This window comes from Lissotriton helveticus, chromosome 11 (assembly GCF_964261635.1).
Source record: "Lissotriton helveticus chromosome 11, aLisHel1.1, whole genome shotgun sequence".
NCBI classification, from domain to species: Eukaryota; Metazoa; Chordata; class Amphibia; order Caudata; family Salamandridae; genus Lissotriton; species Lissotriton helveticus.
In genome coordinates this window covers 1205853731-1205865752 of record NC_136072.1, presented here as the reverse complement: position 1 = coordinate 1205865752, position 12022 = coordinate 1205853731, and the positions used below count along the sequence as shown (strand labels likewise).

Here is a 12022-nt window from a genome sequence, read left to right as displayed (position 1 = left end):
AAACTTTAGTATAGTATTTAACAAATTGTTGTAGAATCTGCTCGGGTTGAGTATGATTAGTTCCGTCGGCCCCTCTTATGCTCTTAATTAAAGAGGAAGCTCTATCCTCTGCAACCTTATAGGTGAGAATTTTACCAATTCTATCACCGCTCTCATATTGTGATAGTTTATACTTGTGGAGTTTAGTACTAACTCTATCCCTAAGAAATATGTTGGTCTCACAGCATAAGGTAATTAGTTTAAGTTCCAGCTTTGCTTTATTTAAATTAGTAGTTAACCCTGCACCCTCCTGCCTTATAATTTCAGCCAAATGTTCTTCTAAAGCCCTGATACTAGATGTAATGCCCCGTATCTCCTCCTTCCGATTAGCATTCTGCTGAATAATAAACTGCTGGGCAAAACCTCTAATACTTGCTTTGCAAGCGTCCCACACATAAATAAGTTGGGTAGAGTCAATATTAAACTCCAGAAATTCTTTTATATGTTCCTTCAACTGATTAATAAATAAGGATATGGATATCAAATGTCTGGGAAATGAAAATAACCTGGGTTCCTGTTTTTTAGATATGATATTAAAACCTAGCAGAATCGGATTATGATCCGAAGTTACTCTAGGACAGATCTCCATTTTACTACCTTCAAGTATATTATCCGTGGCCCAAGCCATATCGATGCGGGAGCACATTTTATGTGGTATTGAATAATAGGTATATCCTGCCAGTGTAGGGTGGAGATTCCTCCAAGCGTCTTTTAAATTATGTATGCGTGCAAGTTCTAAGATGGCGGCTCTTGTTTTACGCATGCGTTGTGAGGGGATGCCCTTCGTAGTATCTTTTGCATAATTAATAACACAATTGAAATCACCCATTAATATTAGCTCCCCCTCCCAATTTAGTAATTCGATATTAAGTCGGTCAAAAACTGCTGCATCATCATAATTTGATCCATACACTGCGCACAAGATATATTTGCAATTTGATAACATTATTTGTGCAATTACCCATCTACTGGCTTTGTCAGAAGCTTCTCTAAGAACTTCTACCTTAAATAGTTTTTTCTTGAGTATAGCCACTCCCCGGATTGATGCATTTAAAGATGTACACAATATTAGTTCAAACCCCCCTTGTTCTAACATTTTTCTATCTTGAAAACGAATATGGGTTTAATATAAAAGTGAAAAATGATGGTTGTACATTTTGAGTTCCTCGAAAACAAGTTGTCTTTTACTTTCATTGGAATGAATGGGAATTGAGGAATTGAGCGCGCAATTTGCGAGTACCCAGTAGGTATTCACAAATTGCGCGCCCAATTTCAAGGGTGCAACGGTTCTAAAAAGACACCCTGTTGCACCCCTGAATTGGGCATGTGTGCACATGTGGCGCACATACATTCCCTAAGGGTATGTATGTGTGCCACATATCACTTTGAAAAAAGCAAAAAATTGCTTTTTGAAAGGAAATTACAACTTACCACCGACTTGAAGTTGATTGTAATTTGCGACTACTTAAGGCATTATCGCAATTTGTGATTCCAACTAGCATAGCATTTAGGGAATCGCAAATTGTAATTCTCTAAATGCTTGCCATAAATGAGGAATCACAAGTTTTGTGATTCCTTATTTTGCAAGTAGTTATTTGTCTACCTACATAGCACACAGCTAAATTGCGATCGCAAACGCTGATATTCTGCAAATTTCAGCGTTTTTTATCGCTATTTCGCTTGCTACATCTAACTCTATATCTGTTATCACTCCTTCTGAGAGGTAAATACCTCCTACTCACTCTGCTGTCATTCCCTTAGAAGTTAAGTACCTCCTATTCACTCTGTTGTTTCTCCCACAGATTAGTAAATAACTCCCACTCACTCTTCTATTGCTCCTGCAGAGAGGTACATAACTCCTACACACTGTGTGGGAATCTGCATCATCTCAGGCACTTCCATTTCTATGCAAAGAGTTAAATAACCCCTATTTGATGTCTTAAATTCACAATGATGCATACCACTTGTTTATCCATTTTTCAGGGAGTGTAAGGAAAGATAAACTGCTGTTCAGGTTGTACTCAATGGTGCTAAATGTGCGTTGTGGCGTGTCCTGTATCTAATGTTGACATGCTTTTCTGAGGGAGTTAAATGGCACAAACTCACTGTCTCTAATCTCCTGTGATATATCCAACTCTTCCGTCTCTTCTTATTGAATTAAAAGCCTAGTTTCCACTGCCTCTCTTCTCTTGTTCCCCAAACTTACTGTTTTGAATCTCTTGAACCCCAAACTGACTGTCCATAATCTCCAGCACTACCTGCAATGCTCCCATTTCTTATCATATTATATACCCCATACTCACAGTTTCTATTCTCCTCTACCCCATACTCATGTTCCCTACACTCCTGTACTCCCTAGTCATTATCTACAATGTCCTATAACTCATACTCACTGTTTCTAATCTCTTGTACTCCATACTCACTGTCTGTAATCTCCTGCACTACCTCCAATTCTGTCATCTCTTCCTTATTGTGTTAAATACCCAATACTTACTCTCTCTACTCGATACCCCATACTCACTGCATCTAATCTACTGTATCTCATACTCACTCTCTCTAGGCTGTTGTACGCCAAATTCACTGTCTGTAATCTCTTGTACCACATAATTACTGTCACCAATGTCTTGTACCTGTACTCACTGGCTTTGGTCTTGTGCACGTCTTCCAATTCAGCCATCTCTGTCTTATCAAGTGAAATACTCCATACACAATGCCTCTAATATTCTGTATTCCACACTCACTATCTCTAGCCTTCTGTACCCCGTACTCCCTATATCTAATCTTTTTTACCCAAACTCACTGTCTGTAACCCTGTACCCCATATTCACTGTATCTGATCACCTGTATCCCAAAGTCATTGTCTCTAGTCGCTTCTACCCCATATTCACTGCCTGCTGAGCCCCACATTACCTTAATTACTACCATCTTATTTTTACTGAGTTAAATACCCCATACTCAACGCCTCGTCTTCTGTACCCCATACTCACTGCCTCTAATTTCCTTAACCCCATATTCACTGTCTGTAGTCCCCCCAGGCCCCCCATTGCTACTATCTCTTTCTTATTGAGTTAAATACCCCATACGGACTGTCTCTAATCACCTGTACCCAGTGCTTACTTTGTTAAAGATAAATAAGCTCCGGGGCCCTCATCAGGAGGACACCCCAGCGTGCACCACTCATTGCCACGTCCGGAGGAGCAGCCAATGTCAGCACACGCACAACTGCCAGCCACCACACTGTGGCAATTCAAACTGTTCAAGGCCCCCAAAGTAAGGAGAATGGCTTGGGAGGCAGGTATTAGTAGTTTTACTGTCTATTTGATTAATTAAAAAAAACTCTTGATGTGTTCATCTCTACATTACACAAACATGTGACAGCTGCCATGAGTGCCGGTGTTGACAATTAAGCGCTGGTGCCAAGCACAGGAAACCACCGGCTCAAAATAAGCGCATTGTGCACCCCATGTTCACTGTCTGTAATCTCCTTTCCCAAACACACAGTCTGTAATCTCCTTTCCCAAACACACTGTCTGTAATCTCCTTTCCCAAACACACGGTCTGTAATCTCCTTTCCCAAACACACTGTCTGTAATCTCCTTTCCCAAACACACTGTCTGTAATCTCCTTTCCCAAACACACTGTCTGTAATCTCCTTTCCCATATACTCTGTCTGTAATCTCCTTTCCCATACACACTGTCTGTAATCTCCTTTCTCATACACACTGTCTGTAATCTCCTTTCCCATACACACTGTCTGTAATCTCCTTTCTCATACACACTGTCTGTAATCTCCTTTCCCCATACACACTGTCTGTAATCTCCTTTCCCCATACACACTGTCTGTAATCTCCTTTCCCGAACACACTGTCTGTAATCTCCTTTCCCAAACATACTGTCTGTAATCACCTTTCCCCATACACACTGTCTGTAATCTCCTTTCCCATACACACTGTCTGTAATCTCCTTTCCCATACACACTGTCTGTAATCACCTTTCCCCATACACACTGTCTGTAATCTCCTTTCCCATACACACTGTCTGTAATCTCCTTTCTCATACACACTGTCTGTAATCTCCTTTCCCATACACACTGTCTGTAATCACCTTTCCCCATACACACTGTCTGTAATCTCCTTTCCCGAACACACTGTCTGTAATCTCCTTTCCCGAACATACTGTCTGTAATCACCTTTCCCATACACACTGTCTGTAATCTCCTTTCCCATACACACTGTCTGTAATCTCCTTTCCCATACACACTGTCTGTAATCACCTTTCCCCATACACACTGTCTGTAATCTCCTTTCCCAAACACACTGTCTGTAATCTCCTTTCCCATGCACTCTGTCTGTAATCACCTTTCCCCATACACACTGTCTGTAATCTCCTTTCCCATGCACTCTGTCTGTAATCACCTTTCCCCATACACACTGTCTGTAATCTCCTTTCCCAAACACTCTGTCTGTAATCTCCTTTCCCATACACTCTGTCCCTAATCTCCTTTCCCATACACGCTGTCTGTATTCTCATTTCCCATACACTATGTCTTTAATCTCCTTTCCCATACACACTCTCTGTAATCTCCTGCCTTACCTCCAAAGCTGCCCTCTGCCATCCCCTTCTTATTACAGTTCCCATATTCATTGTTGGGAATCTCCTTTCATATCTGACATGTTAATTTCTTGCTCACACTGTGAAGTGTGGCACATTCTCAACATCCAGATCTCTTCCTTGGTGTGGAACACATTCCCTGTCTGGAGTTGTTGCTCTAAACTCTCCCAGTTCCATCTCATCCTATAGGATTGAAACACATAATACTCACTCTCCGGAGCTCCACAGGTCTGTCCGGTACCCACAGGTGTGCGGTGATGGCTGGGTGATCTACACTTTAATTTTGAGGCAGACGGCCCTTATATACCTGACCCTGCACTTGGGGAGGGATCTGCCGCTCCACCAGCGTCCAATCATATTCCTTATTTGTTTCAATCATTTGCAGCTTCATGGCTGACATCAACTCCACCCACCTACATCTGTTTGAACATGTGGATCTCATCCAAGCACTGCCTACCTGGGAAAAACATATTTGGCATGCATCCATGAAGACACACAGAAAGCCACGTACACGCAGAACAATGTGGGCATAAATAAATGCACACATTCACACATAGGTGTGTGCTCATAAAAATAGATAAGATACACAAACACATACATATAGATTCAGGCACACAGGTACATTCACAACAGTGAAACATTATTATGCCACATTGCCTGTTTATCAAAATCATTATCCATATAAGTTTTTGTACAACTGTCTGTCCATTACATGTTGTTTTTAAATGTTAATGTGGATTATATGAGAGTGAGACTGTAGACATGACTGGAACTGTATGATTGAATTTCTTTATTATTGAATTGACTATCAATAAAACATATTTTGTACTTTTGTAAATAATTCAGTTGGTTTTCGTTTTCAATTAATTCCTCGGTCCCGGTCAATTGATTGTTATTTATCTTCTTGTGAATTATCAATATTGTTGCCTTAACTATTTACATTCATTCACAAGAACTAACATGAAAACAAAAATACACATGTGTTCGGGATTATTAGAACTTTAAAGAAAATGTAATCTTATCTTTCATTGGATTCCTGCGAACAGGCTGTGGTGGCACTTGTAACATCCAGATTGGATTACTGTAATGCCCTCTATTCGGGCATCAACAGAGGTCTGAGTCAGCAGCTGCAACTGGTTCAGAATGCAGGAGCCAGGTTTGTGTTGAATCTACCTAAGTTTCACTCCATCTCTCCCTCCCTTGTGATGCTGCATTGGCTCCCCATTGACCAGAGGATTCGTTTTAAAAACTTATGTCTAGTGTACAAGGCTCTTTTTGGGGCTGGTCCAGAGGGTATATAGACTCTCTTACATCGCTATACTCCTTCTAGGAATCTTAGGTCAGCAGATAAGAATCTGCTTATGGTGCTATGGTTCAGTAAGGTCACATGGGGAGGTTGAGCTTTTTCTGTTGTTGGTGCCAAACTTTGGAACTCCCTTCCTCAGGATCTGACCTGCCTTTCTTTTCATTTACTCATTCGCAAGGCTCTGAAGACGTGGCTCTTCACTCAGTCTGCAGCATAACTTTCTCTGTTTCCATCTCGCATAGTTTGCTTTAGCGCCTTGATGCCCTTGGGCTGAGAGCGCTTTATAAGACCCAGGGGCATATTACCAACCAATAGAGATAATTTTTGTCTCTAACTTATTTAGAGACAATAATTATCGCCGCAAATCGGCGATTTTTATCGCAGATAAACCTTGCTATTAGCAAGGTTTATCGCAAATGCGATAAAAAACGGCCGCAATCCATGAATATCGCTGAAAAGTCAGCGATATTCATGCATTATCGAGCAAATGCTCTTAGCCATGTTATCCACCTCCCATTGGATAACATGGCTAAGAACTGCTCCTGGGCAAGTGTTAGCTTTTGGAGATATTCGCGCTTAGCGCGAATATCTCCAAAAGTTGGTAATAGGAGATAGCGATGTTAGCGACTGTTTTCAGTCGCTAACATCTTGGCACGCCCACTTTGCATGTCATTAGTGATAAATATCACTGACATGCAAAGCGGGGCCCAAGCTGGTCGCTATCTCCTATTAGCTGTCGCTAACTGGTGTTAGCGACAGCTTGGTAATAGGGAGATCATTTTATCTCCGCTTTCTTGGCTTTTAAGGCCAAAAAAGCGGAGATAAAGCCCCTTGATAATATGCCCCCCAATTTCATAATAGACACTGAATCACACAGCATCACATTCATATGAACCAAAGACATAAACAGATACGTACATATCTACCTATACAAATTAAAATAATGCAATTATTTCTCCACTTATGTTGGACAACATCGACACAAACACACAGGGAGACAAAGGGGGTGAATTAGACTTTGAGAGAGCTCCCCTCCTCTCACAAAACTCACAGGGGCATATTACCAACCAATAGTGATAATTTTTGTCTCTAACTTGTTTAGAGACAAAAATTATCGCCGCAAATCGGCGATTTTTATCGCAGATAAACCTTGCTATTAGCAAGGTTTATCGCAAATGCGATAAAAAACGGCCGCAATGCATGAATATCGCTGAAAAGTCAGCGATATTCATGCATTACCGAGCTAATGCTCTTAGCCATGTTATCCACCTCCCATTGGATAACATGGTTAAGAACTGCTCAGGGCAGGTGTTAGCTTTTGGAGATATTCGCGCTTAGCGCGAATATCTTCAAAAGTTGGTAATAGGAGATAGCAATGTTAGCAACTGTTTCCAGTCGCTAACATCTTGGCACGCCCACTTTGCATGTCATTAGTGATAAATATCACTGACATGCAAAGCGCGGCCCAAGCTGGTCGCTATCTCCTACTAGCTGTCGCTAACTGGTGTTAGCGACAGCTAGGTAATAGGGAGATACTTTTATCTCCGCTTTCTTGGCTTTTAAAGCCAAAAAAGCGGAGATAAAGCCCCTTGATAATATGCCCCATAGTTCTTCTACTTCAAACATGGAGGGATAAATGCAGGGGGCCTCATTTATGAGGCCTTGCGCCAGTTTTGCGCTTCCGATGCGTCACTTTTTGTGACGCATCGGCAGCGTAAAACATGCCTCCTGTTGCGCTCTATTTACAAAGTGACGCATCTAAGCAGATGCGTCACTTTGTAAACCCCTGCGCTACATTATACCTGGGTCAGGTATAATGTATGCAGGGGGGGCGTTTCCCCGCAAAAAGTTTCGTAGAAGTGACGCAGTGAAATCTATGAGATTTCACTGCGTCACTTCTAGGACATCGTTGCGTCAATTTCTTGCGCCTGCCTCACAGCAGGCGTAAGACTGACGCAGGCCCTTTCACATGGGGCTTGCCCCATGTGAAAGGAAGCATTGCTGGAGTTGCGTCACTTTTGTGACACACTCCAGCAATGCGTCACTTTTGCGCTTACAGATATGTCAGAAATACTGACGTATCTGTAACTCCTTGCGACATGATGCGTCATACATTAAATATGACGCATCAGGAATGTCGCAAGGAGTGCGCACTGAGAAGTGACGCATCGCTGCTTTCACGCAGCGATGCGTCATTTCTCATAAATGAGGCCCAGGGTTTCAGTAAATTCCTGAGCTGATGGAGCATCTGCCACCAGACGGCCAGGTCATGGTGACAACTGCATCCAGATGCAAGCCTGTTTGTGTTTCTACTGTAGGTTTAGAGCTCACAGATTCAGAATATCATTTGAAGTCAATGTAAAAATATTTCCATTGTTTAAACTTTTAATTCAAAATTAATTTATTAGTACTGCTCAGTGTTTTATTCTGTTCTATATTTAACGTAAATAAATATAATACTTTACATTAACATTTAATAAAAAAATGTTTATCATTTAATTTTTAGATAAATAAACATCCTTCTTTTCCTCTATATGTGACAATGCATATATCTCTGCCCCAACTGTGGAGTTCTATATGTTATTGCTAAAACATCAGCTCAGCGGGTCTGATTCACAATGGTAACTAACATTTTTTGAGTAATTTGCACTTTGAGTGCTACTTATTCACAACAACTGTGTGTATGTTACTATTAAAAAAGCAAAAGAAACAGTAGTAAGTCCAGCACCACACATAGCTAACCACTCGTAGTGTAACACCCTCCCATAGAAAATAACGAAGGTAGGATTTAATCTGATAGTCTCTGCCCAGGATGGTTCCAGAAGGAGAGCAAACACACCTAATACAGCAACTATACAGGACAACCAGATAACACAGGTAATTACTGGCTTTCATCCTTCAAGTGCATTAGCAGAAGAATGGCAATAAAAACTAATGCAGTAATAGTTGTGTATACATTTAGAACAAATGTGTACCAATCATGCTTGAGTCCAATTATTTGCAATTGTACAGTGATGTCACATCAGGCACACTAGAAATCAGAGAGGAGGGACATTCATTGTAGCAGTGAATGGGGAAAGAAGATGAGGGCAGATATTTATAATAAAGCACTCTGCCAACCCTGTATACATTTAACTACACATACATCAAACACTCAAAGTGGCACTTCAACAATATAGCCCGCTCACTAACTTGGCGTTGACATGTTTCAGCCTGTAGCAATCACCTCAGGGTCTTATTGGGACTAAGGAGGTGATGTAATCCTGAGACTCTACACAATATTTCACTGATAACAATTTTACTTGATTCTCTTTTTCAATGTGCACCACGGCCTTTACCTTAAATTGCATCTCTCTGAGTTTTGTAGAGTTATAGAACCACAAGACGTTAAGTAGAAATACTGTTGCTTCTTGGTCACAATATTACCCTGACAGTGTCATGGCCTGATTCACAAGGGAGCACAGGACATCAGGATTCAATGGCATATATTCTCCCAGGCAGACCCAGAGGGAGTGGCATGCCAGTAGCCCTTTGTGTCCATGTGCAGGTTGGACCCAGGACAGATTCCTAAACTCAGCTAATTTCAGGGTCATAGCTCGAGAGGAGGTCCAAAAGGGCCCGACTAGATTATAGTTTTCTGTCTCTCCCTCTTAACATCTTTGAGTCACTGTAACATTAAAGACCCACTGCAGTCTCCATGGTGCTGGGGGCCTGCAAGCCTGGACATACCAAGGCCTGCCAGGGCATGGATGCCTGAGTCAAGGGCTCTGAAGGGGAGGGGCTGGGGGCCTGCAAGCCTGGACATACCAAGGCCTGCCAGGGCATGGGTGCCTGAGTCAAGGGCTCTGAAGGGGAGGGGCTGGTGGGCTGCATTGTCAAGCTCTTTCTTATGTTATGCTATGAGGATTTGTGTAGCACACTGCCATTGGGAAGAGTGTTGTGGCGCTGAGCAGGTGTGAGCCAAGCCTGGCCTAGGGCAGAAGGGGAACCTTTTGAACAGCCTGGCCTTCAGCTTCTTGCAGAGCGATGGAAACCAGGATGGAATATTGCAGCTCATTCCACTGCAGAGGAATGTAGAAGAAAGACTGACCGCCAGGTCTGGTGTTGCGTCTGCATGGGATGTGCGCATGTAGGAGTCTGGCCAAGTTGGGGTGTCTGGATGGTTTGTGAAAAGAGAAGTGGTTCTTTAGGTATGCTATGCCAGTGTTGTGTATTGCTTTGAAAGTGTGATTGAGTAGTTGTAACTTTTGTTGAGTGTGTATGGGAAGCCAGTGGAGCTCCTTGAGTGTGCAGTGATGTATGTGTGGAATGGGAAATTCAGAGTTATTCTTGCTGCTGAGTTCTCAATGGTTTGCAGTCATCTGGTGAGTTGCTTTCTGACTCTGGCATAGTCCTATAGTCCAGCTTGCTTATGCTGAGAGATTGTGTTTTTGGGTGCTGGTTGGTAGACCTTTGAAAAATTTCTTCAAAATGTTCAGAATGTGGAAGCAGGAAGCTGTGACTGCAGTGAACTGGGAAGTCATATTGTGTTGACTATGATGATTCCAAGGTGTGGGTGAAGGACGTGGGTCCTAGCTCATCCAGCTACAGTCCCACTGTGAGGTGTTCGTCTTGAAGATTACTATTTCTGTCTTGTCAGTGTTCAGTTTGAGACAATTGGTGTTCATCCAGTTGAGACTTCTATCATGCAGACAATAATCTTGTTTGTGTGATGGGAGTCATGATCGAGAGAGAGAGAGTGTAAGTTGAATGGAGTCACAATAAAATAATCTGGCAACGTCGTGGGCTTGGATATACTTGCCAACAGGGTCATTTGTGGGTTGAAAACATTTGGGCTAAGTGATGAACTTTGAAGTATACCATAGTGAAGGGTACAAGACCTAGGCTTGGGCTGTAAACTCCACTCCATTCGCGGAGTTTTCAGAGTTTTCTACTCTCTGTCCTACCAGAGCGCAGGCCGACCAGAGCAAACAGTAGTTCATGCTGCACTCCTCTGCTTGAGGAACTCCACCGAGTTTGTTTGTCACTTCACGGAGTTCAAAGTAGAGAAACTCCACAAACTCTGCCTATACAAGTTTAGAGTACCTGGCTGGCTGAATGAGTCTATCAGGAAATAGCAGATCAAGGAGAGAGCAGGTGTTGGAAAGTGGATTACTAGTGGTGTTAAGTATTGACGTACCACGAGTAATAACGCCCCAACCACATATGGAACCTTTCACTACAATGGGGAAAATTAAATAGGTCTTTTTTGCCTCACCAGGGCTTATAAAACATATAATGTCCCTGCTTACAGTTTCAATGCTCCATACCCGTGGTACCTAGGGGAGATATTAGGGGAGACCTATATGTACAAATAAGGGAGTTTGAGACTTTGAAGTACCTTTTAAATCCAAAGTCGACAGCAGGCAACACAGTTCTGCACATTTTTGGGCCTCTAAACCTTCATGCCCAATTATATCCTAGGGACTTACAGCTAGGGTGTCCGTACCAATTATAATTACAGCTTATATGTATATCCTTTTTAGATTAGAGTCCATAATACAGTCAGAGTCGGTTACCACCAGTACAGAGCAAACAACTGTAGGTGATCAGGGCAAAAGGATGCCTTTCTCACAGATCCCCCACCAAACGAAGGGTGATGGGTAACTAACCTACTCCCTGGTAGTCCTTATCAACTAAGTCAAAGAAATTGGAAAGCCCATCTGCATTGGCATGAGCAGTCTCAGGTGTGTGTTCCACAGTAAGGTCCATCTCCTGTAGGGAGATGAACCACCACAACAGTTTAGGATCCCCCCGTCATTTGCATGAGCCATCTGAGAGGTCTGTCGTCATTTTGAACACGGAAGTCAATCAGTCAATCAATCAGAGTTTTATAGAGTGCACTACTCGCCCGTGAGTGTCTCAAGGCACTGAAGGAGGGGGGGGTGTAATTTGCTCCATTGAGGTCATCTGACGAGCCAGAACTTGAGGTCTTTTCTGAATTGGTGCAGTGTCGGGTTAAGTTGGAGGTGAAGAGAAAGTTAATTCCAGGTCTTGATGCGAGGAGGTTTTGTAGAAACAAGGGAC

The 12022-nt window shown here is 42.4% G+C and overlaps 1 protein-coding gene across 4 annotated transcripts in view; it reads right to left on the bottom strand.

Moving 5' to 3' along the window:
- LOC144792835 (uncharacterized) overlaps positions 1 to 12022 on the bottom strand; it is a 148290-nt gene that overhangs the window by 124426 nt on the left and 11842 nt on the right. For 3 of the 4 annotated variants that reach the window (XR_013602630.1, XR_013602629.1, XM_078668031.1), the window contains exon 1: positions 4862 to 4908. The exons of the other annotated variant lie outside the window; for it this stretch is intronic. The gene's annotated coding sequence lies outside the window, so the exon portion shown is untranslated. Of the gene's footprint in view, positions 1 to 4861; positions 4909 to 12022 lie in introns of those variants that run through there. 4 annotated transcript variants of the gene reach the window in all.